Source organism: Euphorbia lathyris, chromosome 9 (genome assembly GCF_963576675.1).
Source record: "Euphorbia lathyris chromosome 9, ddEupLath1.1, whole genome shotgun sequence".
NCBI lineage: Eukaryota > Viridiplantae > Streptophyta > Magnoliopsida > Malpighiales > Euphorbiaceae > Euphorbia > Euphorbia lathyris.
In genome coordinates, this window is record NC_088918.1 from 13907584 (window position 1) to 13926200 (window position 18617).

Consider the following 18617-nt stretch of genomic DNA (forward strand, 5'->3'; position numbering starts at 1 on the left):
CCATATGGTTTGCAAAATCTTTATTTTTTTTAACTTTGCCAAATTTGGCCGATAACGATCTCAAAATGAAAATTTTCAAAAATTAAATTATATTTTAAGCAACTTTAATTTTTCAACTTTTTACGTTTGAGGTAAAGTTAATGTTTAGAAGAGAAAACTCTAAAAATGATGATTTTGAAAAATAAAAAATATGGTTTCATAATAAATATGATACTAAACAACTTTATTTCTTGAAAATTTTCATCTTGATGTTATTATCGGTCAAATTTAAAAAAATAAAATTTTTACTAACTATAGATACCGATTTATAAAAAAATGTCAAACCACATCACATTTATTTAAAATTAATCCTAAAATAAAATATGTTACATACACGCCATTAAAATTATTGGTATCTCAATAGTGAAGAAAAAAAAATTAAAAATAGTAATTGTTAAGACATTTTCTGTGTCTTTTGTCCCGAGGTTAGCGAATAGAGCTGCGCATCAAATAGCTAGGCAGTCTCTTTCCAATGCTAGCTTTTATTCGTTTTTTGAGTTGCTGATAGGGATCAAAAACCCCTATCTTTGGGTACAGTTTTAGGACGGTTTTTAGCGTTATTTTATGAATAAGCGAGCAATTCTCGCATTTATATGCTTTTGTGTGAGTTAGTTAGAAATTGTATATGTTCTATTTATTTTTCGTTGTTTAAACTCGTTTTCTGATTATCTTAGGCAATTATGGCCAAACTAGCATGTACGTTAAATTTCCATTACCTTTTATAGCTAATTGATCCGCCAAAAGTCGCACCAAACGGAGTGTTTACTCAAAATGAGTGATTGGCGGGTCAATTTAGCCTCGGAACTAATGTTATTTGGAGTTTACGTGCATGTGCGGATTAAAATAGGAACGAGTTCGGGTGAAAGTTGCATTTCGGGATATCCAGCAGTCACGCAAGGCGTTCTGGGCATTCCCGCTCGTCAATGGCCTTTTTGGGGCCAGATCGGCGAGCTGGCACTGCCAGCCCGTCGAGCAGGCCCTTAAGAGGCCAGCTCAGCGAGATGCCCTGCGGGAATCAGTCAAAAGACTGATTCCCGATCCTACGACGCCACGATCGACCCCACGTCTTTCCACCTGCAAAAGGATATGAATTAGGTCAGAAAGAGGGCTCGAACCGCGTCTATAAATAGGATTTCGCAATTGTAAAATAGAGATCTTTTATCTTTGTAATTTTCTTAGCTTCCACCTTGAGAAATCCTCTCCACCTCCTCCATCTCCTTCAAACCTCCATTGAAGACATCTCTGAAGCTCCATTCACCGAGGATTGCTCAAGTTCCATTCTTAAGTCCTAGGAAGACGCCTGCATTGGTAGACAGGTTCCCTAAAAAGGGATTTTTATTCTTTTATATTCTGTCTAGCCTCTGATCCATGTTATGAATCCTAGGCTCATTGTATCTTCGTGACAATACTTTTCATCTTTAATATATATTATAGTTTTGTTTGTTCAATTGTTTTATTGCTTGATTCTTTGTCTTACGCTTTGTCTGATTGGTTTAACTCATTCGATAATCCCAAAATTAAGTTGGCACATATTGCGAGTTGAATCTGACCTAGTCAGTGCCTATAGGATTGACGACCCTATAGAAGATTAAGCCCAAATTGCTGAGCCTTATAGCTAGTTTCGGCCTTACAAGGGAATCACGAACTAGGTACCTCAGGAGGATAGGTAGGGTTAATCGCCTTGGACACAAGTGACTTAGATTAGGTTTTAATTCCGTTGTCTAAATAATTTATTTTCATTATTATCGTATCACCTCCTATCCCTTCGGGTAATTACATTGGTAAAAGATCACCTAGGAGTAGAATAACTTAGCTAGGAGTAGGGGTAACTTAACTAGGAGTAGTTTAACTTAATCAAAACCAATTCAAACCCCCCATAGCCTAGATAACACATGAGACCAAGTAGCTCGATACTTGCAGGAATAAATCCTATGGATTCGATACCTGGACTTGTCCAGATTTTATTACTTGATAACGATGGGGTACACTTATCCCTTAGTGAGCCTTGCGGTGCGATTGCCATGAGGCGCATCAAGTTTTTGGCGCCGTTGCCGGGGATTTATTTCTTCTGCAATATCGAACCAAAGGTCGATTTTTTAGTTTGGGCATTCGTTTGTGAATATCCTTTGTTTATATCGTTTATACCTGTTTATATATAATTCTTTATACCTTCTATACTTGTTCATATCTTTTGTATTTGTTCATAACTGTATACTTTTACTTATCAACTTTTGTGCTAGAACTTCTCTTTTTCTCAGCATTCTCTGATTAATGAATTGGCAAGAAAGAGTCGAGTGGCAAGCTCAAAAGTTTACTATCCCATCAAGACAATACATTCATGCCCTAGAGAATGAGGCTCCCAATCCCTCCATGGCCGAGTTAAATAAGAAAATGGATATCTTGATGGCGAAACTGAGCCTCAACACCGATGAAAGTGTAAGTTTTGTGGGTAATCACCAAAGGTACAATTCTAACCCCAATTCTTACAGCTTTTATGATAGTGATTGGAGGATACCTCAACACTCAAATCTGTCCTACGGGAACCCTAACATGTTGAGGCCTCCAAATAGGTTTGTTAATGAGCACAGGGAAAACGAATTGGGAATGTTTCCTTACGAACAAGCAGGCCAAGTTCCTCCACAACCCTCTAGTTCACAAGATGAGGTGTTGTCCCTTTTGAAAGGAATATCAGCCCGACTTACAATCAATGAGGAGGTTTGCAAGGACTTGAGCAACCAATTGGCTCAAATAAACTATGAGATGCAAGAGCAATCCCGAGATGCTCTCCCAGACATAAAGGAAAATATAGAAATCCCACAAAGGGAATCAGCTCAAGCAATCTCCTTGAGGAATGACAAAAAGGTAGAACCAAGTCCATTATCACATGCATCACTCAAGGTAAGTGAGGAACCGGGAGCGGTAAGCAACCCCGGTTCAAAATCTGAAATCCTAAATCATGTGATAGATGATCAAATAAAAACTTGTGTATATCAAGTACCTTTTCCTCAAAAGTTCGAAAAGTTTGGGTTTGCTTCATGCTCAGAAGTTTTCATTCTCTTCGACCTACCAAGAGAATCCAAAAGGGAGCAAACCAAACTTTTTCATAATATGTTTAAATTTGGCCCTCTTACTTTCATTAAACTTATTTGAGGCTCTTAATCCGTTTTGTAGGTACGGATTGTTTGTTAAGGAATTCGAGTTCCTAACACGGATAGAAGCTTATACTTAGGAACAAACTCTATGTCGAGCTGACCGACTATAAAAGTAGCGCTTCTTGGGAGGCAACCCAAGTTTTGATTAAACTTTTTCTAGGTTTGTTTTTCTTTTTAATTTAATTATAGATTTCTGTTTTTAACTTTAGTTAGTAAGTTGTCTTCTCCACTCTAACTCTTTACACATGAGCTTTCTTGTTTTTATATGCAATGTTGGAACTTATTGCATGATTTAAGTGTGAGGAGGAGGGGTAGACACACTTACAAAAATTGTATAAATTTTTTAATTTTTCTTGCGTCGTGTCTAGTTTAGTTTAGCGTTTTTGGGTTTTGTTTATGCTTTATTTATGTTTTTGCATGTTTAGGACCTAAAACCGTAAACTTCCTTCGAATCTAAACTTCGTTATTTGTTTTTGGGGGCTGAGAACCGAATCTAAAATTGCATGACAATTAGTTTAAGTGTAGAACACAATCCTTGTATCTGTAAGAGCATGAGCTAAAGATTGCATTTAGACCCTACTTTTGAAGAAATGCTAAAATCAGTACTTAGGTAGATAACTTAAGAATTGAAGGCATGTGATATTGAATTTGAGCTTAGGGAGAACTAATAAGCACAAATTTGAAACCCAAGAATTGTGAGTTGAATTTGAGCCCAAGAGCGAACATCAAAAAACTTTTTTTCTTGACATTTTTGTGTGAATGCTTTGACTTGTGGAATATTACAGATTTTGCACCTAATACTGAGTTGAACCTGCATGAAATGATTTGAGATGATAAACGATGAATCAACTTCATTAGAACTAATATTTTTCTTTACCTTATTTTCTCTTTTTCATCTACTCTAGGAAGCCCCTTTGAGCCTGTATTTTGTATCTTGTAGATTTTCTTTCGTTCTAACCCAATTTTGTAAACTATCACTTAGTTTGTTACCTATCCCGAGTTTTTGCAAAGCTCACATTGAGTCTTTGTTTTCTTCTAGCACTTTCTCTTTGTTTATAGCATTATAGTAGCAAGCCAAAAAGCTAAGAAGTGAATGAGCATCACTATTCAAAAGAAAAAAAAAAAGAGAAAAAGAGAAAGAAAAAGAGACGAATAAAAAGGGGAGAACTTCATTCCACAGTTCTTAAAATTAGAACGTCTCAGAGAAAAAAAAAATATTTATCAAGAAATAAAAAGCTCAATCACTTCATATTTGCTAAAGCCATTTTTAAACTTTGTTCTTCTAGCGCTAGAACTCCTAACCTTTGTTGTACCTTTAACCCTCTAAACACATTATAACCCCAATTTGAGGCTGTTTTTTATATCATCGGAGTCATGTAGCATAGTAGAGGAACTCGGATGAACGTGCAAAGTCAACGTAATCCTAAGCAAGAACATAAGCCGAGAGTAAACACTTTAGCCACTAAAATTGTGTGAATTGAGTGAACTAACTATGGTGAGGTGTTTTACTTAGCTATCCCCTTAAGCTCATTTAATTGAATATGTATCCTTTTCTTAAACGTATGACCTGTGATAATTGAAATGCGGCTTTTGGATATCGTGTCTCTACTGTGTACTTCCGAATGCATGTAATTACAGATGCTCGAAATTGTGTCAAGCACCTAGTAAAATCAGGAGGTTTTCTAGCTGGCTTGTGATTGCGGGTTTAGTTTTTTAGTTTACTTGGGGACAAGTAAAGTTTTAAGTGCGAGGAGGTTTGATAGGGGTAAAAAACCCCTATCTTTGGGTACGGTTTTAGGACGATTTTTAGCGTTATTTTATGAATAAGCGAGCAATTCTCGCATTTATATGCTTTTGTGTGAGTTAGTTAGAAATTGTATATGTTCTATTTACTTTTCGTTGTTTAGACTCGTTTTCTGATTATCTTAGGCAATTATGGCCAAACTAGCATGTACGTTAAATTTCCATTACCTTTTATAGCTAATTGATCCGCCAAAAGTCGCACCAAACGGAGTGTTTACTCAAAATGAGCGATTGACGGGTCAATTTAGCCTCGGAACTAATGTTTTTGGAGTTTACGTGAATGTGCAGGTTAAAATAGGAACGCGTTCAGGTGAAAGTTGCGTTTCGAGACATCCAGCAGTCGCGCAAGGCATTCTGGGCATTCCCGCTCGTCGAAATGGCCTTTTGGGGGCCAGATCGGCGAGCTGGCACTGTCAGCCCGTCGAGCAGGCCCTTAAGAGGCCAGCTCACCGAGCTTGCCTGCAAAGGCCAGCTCGCCGAGCTGGCTCGCCCAGCTCGGTGAGCTGCCCTGTAGGAATCAGTCAAAAGACTGATTCCTGGTCCCACGACATCACGATCGACCCCACGTCTTTCCACCTGCAAAAGGATACGAATTAGGTCAAAAAGAGGGCCCGAACCGCGTCTATAAATAGGATTTCGCAATTGTAAAATAGAGATCTTTTATCTTTGTAATTTTCTTAGCTTTCACCTTGATAAATCCTCTCCACCTCCTCCATCTCCTTCAAACCTCCATTGAAGACACCTCCGAAGCTCCGTTCACCGAGGATTACTCAAGTTCCATCCTTAAGTCATAGGAAGACGCCTGCATTGGTAGACAGGTTCCCTGAAAGGGATTTTTCTTCTTTTATATTCTGTTTAGCCTCTGATCCATATTATGAATCCTAGGCTCATTGTATCTTCGTGACAATACTTTTCATCTTTAATATATATTATAGTTTTGTTTGTTCAATTGTTTTATTGCTTGATTCTTTGTCTTACGCTTTATCTGATTGGTATAACTCATTCGATAATCCCAAAGTTAAGTTGGCACATATTGCGAGCTGAATCTGACCTAGTCAGTGCCTATAGGATTGACGACCCTATAGAAGATTAAGCCCAAATTACTGAGCCTTAGAGCTAGTTTCGGCCTTACAAGGGAATCACGAACTAGGTACTTCAGGAGGATAGGTAGGGTTAATCGCCTCGGACACAAGTGACTTAGATTAGGTTTTAATTCCATTGTCTAAATAATCTATTTTCATTATTATCGTATCACCTCATGTCCCTTCGGGTAATTACATTGGTAAAAGATCACCTAGGAGTAGAATAACTTAGCTAGGAGTAGGGGTAACTTAACTAGGAGTAGTTTAACTTAATCAAAACCAATTCAAACCCCCCATAGCCTAGATAACACCTGAGACCAAGTAGCTCGATACTTGCAGGAATAAATACTGTGGATTCGATACCTGGACTTGTCCAGATTTTATTACTTGATAACGACGGGGTACACTTATCCCTTAGTGAGCCTTGCGGTGCGATTGCCGTGAGGCGCATCAGTTGCCGAATTGGCTAATAAGTGTAATCGAAGAGGATATTTATGCCTCAGCTAATTAATTAAAGAGTTTTACTTCAAAAAAAATAGTAATTGTTTTTTAAAAAAACATAGTAATTATTAAATTTTAAATTTGATTAAATATCATCTTTATTGACAAATTAAAGTTTTTTTTAAGTACGCTAGGACTCGAACTTGAGATCTAGTTTAAGCGATTTAAAGCCCTTAATCATTCAAGCCAATTTTGATTGATTTTAAAAATAGTGAATTACTATACCCAGCCCCAATTTCACACTTCCAGCGCCGAAAAAAGACGTTACCGCCCTTTAGCCAAAAATTAAAAATTCTCAACCCTTCTTAAACTCTCTCAAACTCTCCCAAATACATTTTGTTCCGAAATCAAAGACAACACGTTTCATGGCGAGCAATCCGTTATCACCGGGAAGAGACGAGAATGACGTTGTCCCTGAAGTCGAGGTATTTTTCCGATTGAACTTCCATTGATTTCTGTAAATTTTTTTCAAAAAAATCGCTATTACGGACCGCGTGCGTATGAACATCACGCCTCACCATGTGGTGGGGCGTATGGCTATTACGCCTTACCACTTGGTGAGGCGTGATGTTCATACGTCCCACCATAAGGTGGGATATGATGTTCATACGCCCGACCATTTGGTGGGGTGTGATTTCCACATGCCCGAGCTTATTTTTGGCGAATTTTCGAGATTAGACACTGAAACACTGTGTAAATATCGCGTATTGGAATGTAATGTTCGTTATTTATCATTTGCAGGAGGTTTCGTTTGAAGATTTTGGCGGAAACGACATTGATTATAGTTGGTAGTTTTTTCCCGAACAAACATTTCAAACATATCAAGAAGCTGTTAACTGGGCAAAACAGACGGCAATTGAGATCGGCTTCGAGTTAACTACAACATCGCACAAGACAGGGGGCAAGTCAAAATGGATATTGGTTAAATATGCTCGTGGTATTAAGAATTATCGAAGGCAACATGATATGGATATGGAGGAAGTAGTACGGAGGAGTACAAAAACAAAGTATTGTGGTTGCAAATTCCAGATAAAGGTTCTGGAAATCGCTGAATTAGGCGGTTGGGTGGTGAATGGGATTGCTGGAAATAGAGGACAGCACTGTCATCAGTTGGCTGTATATCGTCAGGGCTACAGACTGATGAGCGCACTAAGTCCCGATTCCAAAAAAAATTGTTCGTCAAATGAGTGCAGCTCAAGTTAAGCCTTGTGCTATTTTTGCTGCAATTAAAGAAAAACATCCAGAGGATTGCCCGATACAAAGACATGTTTATAACTATAGGGAAAAAATCAGGACTAAGAGTTTTGAGGGTCGGGATGTAATCGGTCAGTTTTATCGGCTTGCTATAGATAAGGAATACATACATTGGATGCAAGCGGCGCCGGGCAGCAATGTTGTGACTCACCTATTTATGGCACATCCTACATCGATCACACTGTTCCGATCTTATTACTTGTTTGTTGGTATGGATTCAATATATAAAACAAACAAGTATAAAATGTCATTCTTTGAGATCATTGGAATGACGCCTTCAAACAAGAACTTCTTGATTGCCTATGCAATCATGAAGGATGAAACTGAGGGAAGTTATATGTGGGTGTTAGAAAAATTGAAGCTTTTGCTCCAACCTGATGTGCATCTGACAGCCATTGCTACGGACCGGGAGTTAGGACTAATGAGACCGGTTCGTGAGGTATTTCCTCATAGTCATCATTTATTGTGCATATGGCATATTAATAAAGATGTGGAGGATAGAGTAGGCAAGTTGTGTGGATTGAAGGTTTTTGGTGAAATTTTTAAGAATTCCAAATGGAAAAGTATAATTGAAGCCCCGACAGTAGCCGAATATGAGAAGGCAGTGGTAGCCATGAAGAATACTACTACCAACTGGCCTCGTGTGATAGAGTACGTGGAGACCACATGGCTAGTGCATAAAGAGAAGTTCTGTGACATCCCTAAAACCCTAACATATACATCTTCCCACATTCATATATGTTTTCATGATTGAATACATACATTTTAGATTCATCGCATTGTCATTAGAAGTTTCATATGCATAATGCGATTACCGTGCGATTAGTAGATGATTAGTGTATCGTTAAGATGTAACGATTGGTTAATTGAGTTAGGACTTAAATGAATGAATGAATGAATTCATATGTCCTAAATTGATTAAGTTACACTTTAGGAGGGCTGAATTTGAGGTTTGTGAGCAAGCACGAGGTGTCACCCCAATATTAAGACAAAATACACCTCTTCATTTGCCAAATGATGTGCACAACTCATTCTTTATCTATTCCAGCCACAATTTCGACCAAAGCTTCAGCAAAACCTTCCTTGTTCATACCCTAAACCTCTCCAAAGAAAACTCTTCCAATTTCTTCCATTTTCGAGTCAAACAAGTCAAGTTAGGAAGCATACTAGGTGATAGACACGAGTTGAAGGTTAGTATGTTGTTTTAGCTTATTTTCTATGAGTTTGAGATTCTGAAATACCTAGGTATGATCATAGGATTTGTTGTGGATGAGTTGTGATGGAGTTTGTTGAGTTTTTGTGTTGTTTAAAGTGGTTATAGGCTGTTCAAATGAAAGATATGTATCAAGTGCCCTAAACAGAAATTTAGGGTACTGCTTTCAGTCATTTTGGAGCATGTTTTTCATATTGATATTCTTCGAATTTGAAGATATATAAAGAATAACATATGTTGCTATATGTCCTCTGTAAAATATGGGACTTTAATTCCATATATAGATGAAGAAAACCTAGATGGAACATGACTGCCTCGAAATTGAATGTCATGTGAGGCAGCCATGTTGATGTAGCATTTTGAGGACCTTAGAGTCATAATTTGAGAAATTTTATTTATACAAAAGTGTTCCTAACTACTTGAAGTATATGTATGTCAAAGGATTTGGCAATACATTGTGTTTAGTATGAGCTAGGTTGAGTGAATTATGGTAGATGCAAATCTGGATAGTCTGTTTCTTGGCAGGAAACAGGACAGAATCATTTTGCATGCCATATATTGTGTAGAAGTGATCTTCATATGAATTTTGGATATGTTATACCCATATATGTCTAGTTTCAGTAGGTTCAAGAATCAGGGCATTTGGATTTATATAGAGAGAGTTATGGCAGAATGAGTGCAAGTAGGTCATGTGATGATCTAAGACAAAAGGATTAGATTGCATGAACTTTGTGGCATTAGTGTCTTATAAATCATATAGCATTCCTTAGTTTATATTTTCATTAAGTTTATGTTAAGGCTAATTGGATCAATGTTATGTGACATTAGGAGGGCAAGGTGCAATTGAACGCACAACCGATCGTGTTGAATAGATCGAACCAAGTGCGATGGTAAGCATATTGCTTATATATGTGTATGACTGTATTGTGCCTTGTGACTTGTTGAGTGTGAGATGTGGTTGAATCTGATGTGAATGATGTGGATAATGTTTGAGTGTTTATGATACGTCATGATTGATAAGAAAGTGTTATGATTGAGTATGTTGCAGTGTTATGCGTAAATACGGCATGTTAAGCCTTGTGCACATACTGGAACTGAATAATGGTTGGATTATAAATGAATATGAGCTTGCTTAGATGGATATGTGAAATGGTCCAAGTTGAGAGTGCTATCCGAATATTGTGAGCCGGAAGCACATGTGTTGAGATATATGAGTACGTGAGTGAGTGTAACTCCTCCGTAGCACAGATGATTGTATTCTGAATTTAGTGAGCCGGAATACAGATTGGGCCCAAGGACCATTTTATATATATTGTCTAAGTACAGCAATGCCTTTCTAAAATAAGTATTACTATAATAAGTGAAATAGGTGAATAAAGTCTAACTTGGTATCGATGATATATTTTGATTTGTGCTCTTTACATTACTTTTGTATATACATATATGCGTAATATGTTTATTGAGTAGGCAGCTCACCCCTTGCCAACAGATTTTACAGGTTAGGTGGAGTTCTTCTTGCTTAAGGTCGCACCAGCAGTGTCAGTCCATTCTCATCTAGGCATTTTGGAGTCTTGTGATATACTTTTGTTTTGTAAATCCTCTATGTAGGATAATGACTTAAACGTGTATTGTAAATTGTAAATGCTTTCTCTTATGTATAATATGTAAAGTTTATATGAGATTGAAGTTTATATGATTGAGAATTGAAAGCATGTCTATAACTGATATTGTGTGAGATATCATGTGATCCAAGTGAGGGGGTTACAAGTTCTGTCGAGCATGGACGAACAAGGTGTTGCACTTAGGAAACACCACAACCTGTCGAGTGGAGAGTTCACATGCACAGTTGAAACAGTGGTGGAATTCATCTACTGGTGCACTCGATACAGTGTGGGCAAAGGTGCACAAGGACATTGAAGCTCAGATCGATGCGATCAAGTAAGCCGAATTATTTTGTTATTTAATATAATCTTTTAAATTGCAATACATTAGTTATAGAATCTTTTATTGTATATAACCAGATATTCACTCGAGGACTCGAGAAGAAGATCTGCAGTGGCTCACAATAAAGATCCTTTCAAGTACCTCGACTTACACGTTTCACATTACTGTTTGCGTGTACTGAATGATGAGCTCAAGCGTATGTGCGAATTGAGTATGGATGTGGTAAGTGAATGCGGATGCGTGTTGCCCATGACTCATGGCATTCCTTGTGCATGTGAGCTTAAAAAGTATATTGACACGGACACATCGGTCCGTGCGGACCGCATCCATCCTTTTTGGAGATCTCTTGCGTTTGAAGGTTTGAGTGACATACCAGTTACTGCTCTTGTATATGCTGACGGGTCTGAGGATCACCAGTTTTTTCACTCTCTTGTGGAAAAGGTTGAAAAATTAGATCCTTCAATGGTGCGTAGCATATCGATGTACATTCATGATCAGATAAACCCGGATCAAAGTAACTTCAAAGAACCTGAGGTCAAAGACACTCTTAGGGGTAGACCAAAGGGAAATTCATCAACGAAGCGGAATCCGAGTGCATGGGAGTACAGTCAGGGACCACGAGGTCGTGCACGGTCCTCTCCTTTGAGGAGTAGTCGTAGTCGAGGCCGATCCTCATCCTCATCTATGCATAACAACGAGATGCCGGGTATATTTTATTTTAGTAATATATATATTGAAGTTAAAGTAAATATATTATCGCTACAAATTTCATATATTAATATTTTCAGCCGGATTTGATGCGGATATCGCCGGTTACCACCATTTACATCGGGTTCAATGGCTCATCGTACCATTTATTACTGGATACCATGATGTTGTAGCAGATGGTAACTATGGATTTCGTGTTTTAGCTGATGCCATCACAAATAATCAAGAGGAGTGGAAGCTCATTAGAGTGCTTATAGAGAATGAGATGCGGGCACACCGTGATCTGTATGCGCAAGTGTTCTAGAACGGATTCGATGCTTCCCTCACGCGTATTAGATGGGCAGGAGCGGGGTGTGGTGAGTCCCACTGGATGGTGAGTCCGGATGACTTATATGCTGCTACATTTGTATTGAATGCAGTAATATTCCTTTTTACTACATCACAGTTAGGATGTTGCACTATACCGCCGATGCGTTCGGACGATGGAAGACCACCAGAGCGAGAGATTGTGATTTTTCATTTGAGGAGTTATCATCACTACATACATCTTTATTTAAGACCTGGATTTCCAGTGCCTCCCATTGCCACCCAATGGCATACATTTCGTGAACCGAGTGTTCGTCACTTGGACAATATATACGCTGAAAGGAGAGCGGCTTGAAGTAGATTATATTAGTTTTATGTGTTGTAATTAATAATATTTATTCATGAACTTATATTATTATTACTGATTTTAGTTAAAATTGTATGGTATTTAAAGGTTTTTTGTACAATTGTGTTAAAATTGAGCTGGTAACAGATATTTACGGGTTTAACAGACTATTTTTTTGCCTATCCGTCACACGGGCGTGTGTCCATCACGCCTCACCGTACGGGCGGGCGTGTGGCTATCACGCCTCACCGCATGGACGGGTGTGATAGCCATACGCCTTACCGTGTGGTCGGACGAGGAAAAAAAAATAGCTTTTCACCCCCAAAACCCATGAAAGGGCATTTTCGTCCTTTCATGGGGCTGAGGGTGGGAATTTGGGGCTAAGTACAACAACACCCTAAAAATATAATTAGTTATAAAACTAATTGACTAAGAGTTTTTTTTTTTATGAAAATCATAATTAGTTATAAAATTATAATTACATTATATTAATAAAATTAATGGTTATAAAACACTACCCTGTAGTTTGGTCGATTTGTAGACCGGTATATATGATATTTATTTTTTTACAAACACAACCATGTAGTTGTCACCGTTACCAAAATGGTAGCAACTAATTTAACAGTGTTAAATGATAGCGCAATTTCGGAAAACCAAAATTATATATATTTTTTTCAATCACAATCCTATGGTTGTCATCGTTACCAAAATCGCGGCAACTAATTTAAGATTGTTAAATGATAGGGGCAATTTTGGAAAACCAAAATTTTATATTTTTTTTTTACAAACGCAGCCCTATGATTGTCACCGATATCAAATTATTATTTAACATAATTATAAATATTTTTAAAAAAATGAATTTCTATATAAATGTTTTTTTTTTGAAGGAAATTTCTATATAAATGTTAAGATCCAATTTTTAGCATAATTTCCTCTTAAACATAAGCCCAATCCACTAATGAACAGGCCAACTCTAGGATCCATCTTTACACCCTTTCTATTTTTAGAGAAAACTCTATTTGATTTTTTTTTTTTTATAATTAACTATCCTCTATTTCTATTTTTATTTTATCAATGACATTTTTAATTTAAAATATCAAAAAGTTATATTTTTAATTATTATTTATCAAATAGTTAATTCATCCTTTTTAAAACAACACATTAATTCATATAAAAACTGTTTATTAAACATTGTTTGATTTTTTTTTCTAATAAGCATAAAACAATTATGAAAATTGAGACTTTTATTTGATTTTCTGTAACTTTTTTATATTTTATATTTCCATTCCTCTAACTACATTTGTATTTAATTATCTTTATCGTATTGCTAGTTTGCTCCTATGATGATTGAATACTATGATACAAAAAATTTGATATTTAATTTAAATTTTGGTTTTGTTATGATCGAGGTGCAGCAGACCTATTTTTTATTTGATTATTTATCAAAAATTTTGACGATGACATTATACCCATGTGATTTCCGATTTTGAGCACCATATAAACAATTGCGCTCTCATACACTTTTTCTTGCTACTCTTAAACTCTTTCCTCGACTATTACCTTGGAATATCAATGATATTCTGTCTAAAAGGTACTGTAATTAAATCGATAACAAAGCACAAACGACATGAAAAGAAGATAGAAAATGTGAAAAGAAGAGGGAATGAGAGATTTTTTTAGAGTTTTTATAAATTTCGAAAATATATATTTAAATTTTTTTTTTTTTTTTAAATTCAAAGATAATCAAGACCAACGATTAATCCTAAATTCATACAGTATACTTGAGAATGTCACGCCCAAACTAACCACGGGTGCTTGTGAGCTATTAATGAGTACTTTTACAGCTGCAGAAATCAAGAATGCCGTATTCTCTATGGGTCCTGACAAGAGCCCTAGACCAGATGGCTATAACCCTAGCTTTTACCAGAAGCACTGGGATATAGTGGGCTCTCATGTTACATCATCATGTCTGCAATGGCTGAATTCTGGGATATTATCCGAGAACATACACGAGACACAGCTTGTGCTTATTCCAAAAAAATCAAAGCCAGAATTGGTCTCAGATCTAAGACCTATAGCATTGTGCAACGTCATCTATAAAATTGTGTCCAATGTATTAGCAAACAGACTAAAGCAGGTGTTGCACTTGGTCATCTCACCATCGCAGAGCGCCTTTATCCCTGGTAGGCTGATCACGGACAATGTTATGATTGCATTTGAGGTTAACCACTATCTCCACCAACGGTCCCAACGAAAATCGGGTATTGCTTCTCTTAAATTGGATATGGCGAAGGCATATGATAGAGTGGAGTGGAGATTTTTGAAACAGATAATGTTAAAGCTGGGTTTCCCTGCGGGTTGGATGGATATTATTATGCAGTGTGTGAGCAAGGCTACATATACAGTCGTAAGCGGGAGTCATTCAGTTGGGCCTATTACCCCTCAGCGAGGGTTGAGACAAGGAGACCCTATCTCACCTTACCTGTTCATTCTTTGCGCTGAAGGGCTATCTCTTGCATTATCACGGTTGGAGGATGATGGGGTCATACATGGCTGTTCTGTTGCACGGTCCGCTCCATCCATCTCTCACATGTTCTTTGCCGATGACAGTTACTTATTTTTTAAGACAAACAGGGTGGAAGCGGAGGCAATTAAGCAATGCTTGGCAGAATACGAACAAGCCTCGGGTCAACAGGTAAATTTCTCCAAGTCATTTATATCTTTCAGTAAGAATTGCCCGGTTGGGGATAGCTTGTTGGTTAGTTCTATCCTTGGGGTATCCTCCTTGGCATTGCCGGATAAGTACTTAGGCCTCCCCTCTCTTATCGGAAGGAGAAAATCCCAGGTCTTTGGTTACATCAATGGCATGGTACAAAACAAAGTGAGAAGTTGGAAGGCTCGATTTCTCTCAAGAGCGGGTAAGGAAGTGATGATTAAATCAGTTATTCAGGCCCTACCAGCGTACGCAATGAGTTTATTTTTGATCCCAAACGGGTTATGTTCAGAATTGGAAAAAATTATGAATTCTTTCTGGTGGGGTGCCCCGGGAGCAGGGAAGAGCAGTATTCATTGGCAAGCATGGGACAAGCTATGTGTACCTAAGAAGTTTGGTGGTATGGGGTTTCGGAAGTTGCACTCGTTTAACAAGGCCTTATTGGCGAAGCAGGGCTGGCGTCTACTTACTAATCCAGACTCGCTTCTGGCTCGGGTTTACAAAGCTTGTTACTATCTTGATTGTTCCTTCCTCGATGCAGTTCTGCCTCATTGCCCAAGCTATATTTGGCGAAGTGTGCTGGCTGCCCAGGATCTAGTTCGCTTGGGGGCGCGCCGTCTAATTGGCCCGGGGAGAAGTGTCAGAATTTGGGAAGACCCCTGGCTCCCCGACATTACGGACCCTTTTATTGTAAGCCCACAAATGCATGGAGTGGAGCTGAACATAGTCGACGAGCTACGAACTGATGATGATGGGGGATGGGATGTGGAGCTAATCTGTGGCTTGTTCACTCCACGTGATCAGACGCTAATTCTCAGCATCCCGCTGAGCAGAAATCAGGACAATGACTCGTGGTACTGGATTGGAGACAGAAGAGGTAAGTACTCGGTAAAACTTGGATATCGTTTGCTGCAACACCACGCTTTTACCGATACTGTGGCTGAAACTAGATGGAACGCAATATGGCAACTCTCAATACCGCCTAAGGTTAAAGATCTCTTGTGGAAGGCGTTATCGAACATCCTACCTACAATGGTTGCTCTCCAAACTCGTATGGTCCCGGTGGAAAATGAATGCCCTAGGTGCTCCAGGGCAGCTGAGTCTGTTTTTCATGCTCTGGTATCGTGTGAGTTTGCTAGAAGCATCTGGGCTCTCTCGCCTGTGGGTGATATCAGCCAACATTTCGAATGCTTCACTGAATTCTGGTCAGCTATACTGAACCGAAATCGTCAGCTACAAGAAGTGGCCACCATGGTTTACTAGGGTATTTGGCTTCATCGTAATGACTTTGTATGGAACCATAACAGTACTGCAGGTCCAATTTGCCTGCAACAAACTGTGAAGTTCCTGGAATGCTGGAAAAATGCACGTCAGTGCAGCAGGGGGCCAGTGCAGGTACCGCCTAATTCACTTAATGCCTGGTCTGCCCCGCCTACGGACTTTCTGAAACTCAATTCCGACGCAGCAATCCTTGAGGCTGCGGGCTTGAATGGCTTTGGATGGATCGTACGGGATGAGAAAGGTGACTTTATCGCAGCAAAAAATGGTGTCTTACCTAGCCCGGCTGAAGCTTTAATGGCGGAAGCAATGTCAATACGAGAAGCGTTGAGTTGGATAAAGGATAACAACTGGTCACAGGTTCTCATAGAAACTTATTCTCAAATTCTTAGAGGTGAGTGGCGTTTGTCCCCGCCGGACTTTATTTTTTCTGTCTTGGCAGCTGATTCTCAATAAGATTCTTATTCTTTCTGTGTCAAAAAAAAAACTCCCCTTCTAAGGCTTCCCTTATTTTAAGACAAAATGCAAAAATAATGCTCGTGATTTAACCTATTTACAAACAAAGACGTCGTGGTTTAAAAGTTTATAAATAGAGATATGTGTTATGTTTTTTTTATAAAATAAAGTATTTGAAATTTCAAAGTTTAGTTCTAATGACAATGAATAATATTTTTTTTACTAACATATTGACAAAACAAATATTCTAAAATCGAATTGCTACTTAAATATCAATGTAGTGTTGAATGTATAGTTTGATATAGAGAGGATTATGGAGATAGAGAGAGATAAGTAATAACACAATTAATGGTTTGAATCACCTTAGTGATTATGGCTCAGAGGCCTTGTATTTATAGTGAGCCAATAGTAGTTTGTATAGGAATACAATACACAAGTATAATCGTATTAGAACTCTACCTAGCTAGGGTTATAGACAAATTGAAACTCTAACGAGATAAGAATCTATTTACAGAGATAATAGGAACATTATCTCTAACACCCCCCCTCAAGCCGATGGCGGGCACGAACAAAGAGGCGAGAGCGTAGCATCGTGAAGCGGGCCGGAGCTAGCGGCTTGGTGAGTATGTCGGCAACCTGATCATCAGTGGGAATAAATCTGACACTGAGAAAACCTCTGTGAACTTGTTCACGAACAAAATGATAATCTAGCTCAATGTGCTTCGTACGGGCATGGAACACCGGATTTGAGGTGAGATAAATTGCTCCAACATTATCACACCATAGCTGAACCGGGGTGGGTAAGGGAAATCCGAGATCCGAGAGAAGAGATTTGAACCATAGGAGTTGTGCTGTGGCATTTGCCACTGCCTTGTATTCACTTTCTGTTGAGGATCTGGCTATTGTGGGTTGCTTACGGGTCTGCCACGATACAATGCTAGATCCAAGATAAACACAAAAGGCACCCGTGGATCGTCGATCATCAGGACATCCTCTCCAATCACTATCTGAGTAACAATGGATGTGTTGTATTGGTTTGATGGACATGACTATGCCAAAGTCTGATGTGCCTTGAATATAGCGTAAGACCCTCTTAACTCCTTTCCAGTGCTCATCAGTCGGACAGTGCAGAAACTGACGTAATTTGTTAACTGCAAATGCAATATCAGGACGAGTGAATGTTAAGTATTGAAGTGCTCCCACAATGCTTCGATATTCATCTCCAGAGGTTAAGCTGATGCCTAGCTCCTTTGAAAGTGTTGGCGTGGTGGCCATGGGCGTTAATGTGAGCTTGGAGTCAATCATCCACTACAAAAAAAATGACTTTTAGTAATGGAAAAATCTGTTATTAAAAGTCCAAATACCCTTAGAGAAGGCTTTTAATAAGTGGAAAAGCCCCTTATGGACCCATTGTTAAACGTTGCCTTGCTAATTGTTTTTAATAACGGAAATGAGTCCGCTTATTATTTAACTTACAATAATGGAAAATCTACCATTATTAATAAATATTTATAATAATTAAATATCCGCTTATTAAAACTAATTATAATAACAAAAAAAAAACACTTATTAAAAACCAATTTAGATGTTAAAAAGCACTTATTACAAACTAATTATAATGATTTAAAACCCTTATTAAAACATCTTTATCATAAAAAAATATTATAATAAACAATGCACCGATTAAATAACTATTTTTCACAATTAAAGCGTCTCAATACAAATTAACCATAAAAACTAACATATTATAAATATTGAAAGACCAACTATTGAATAATTACAATTAGGGGTGTTAATGAGCTAGGGTGGCTCGCGAACTATT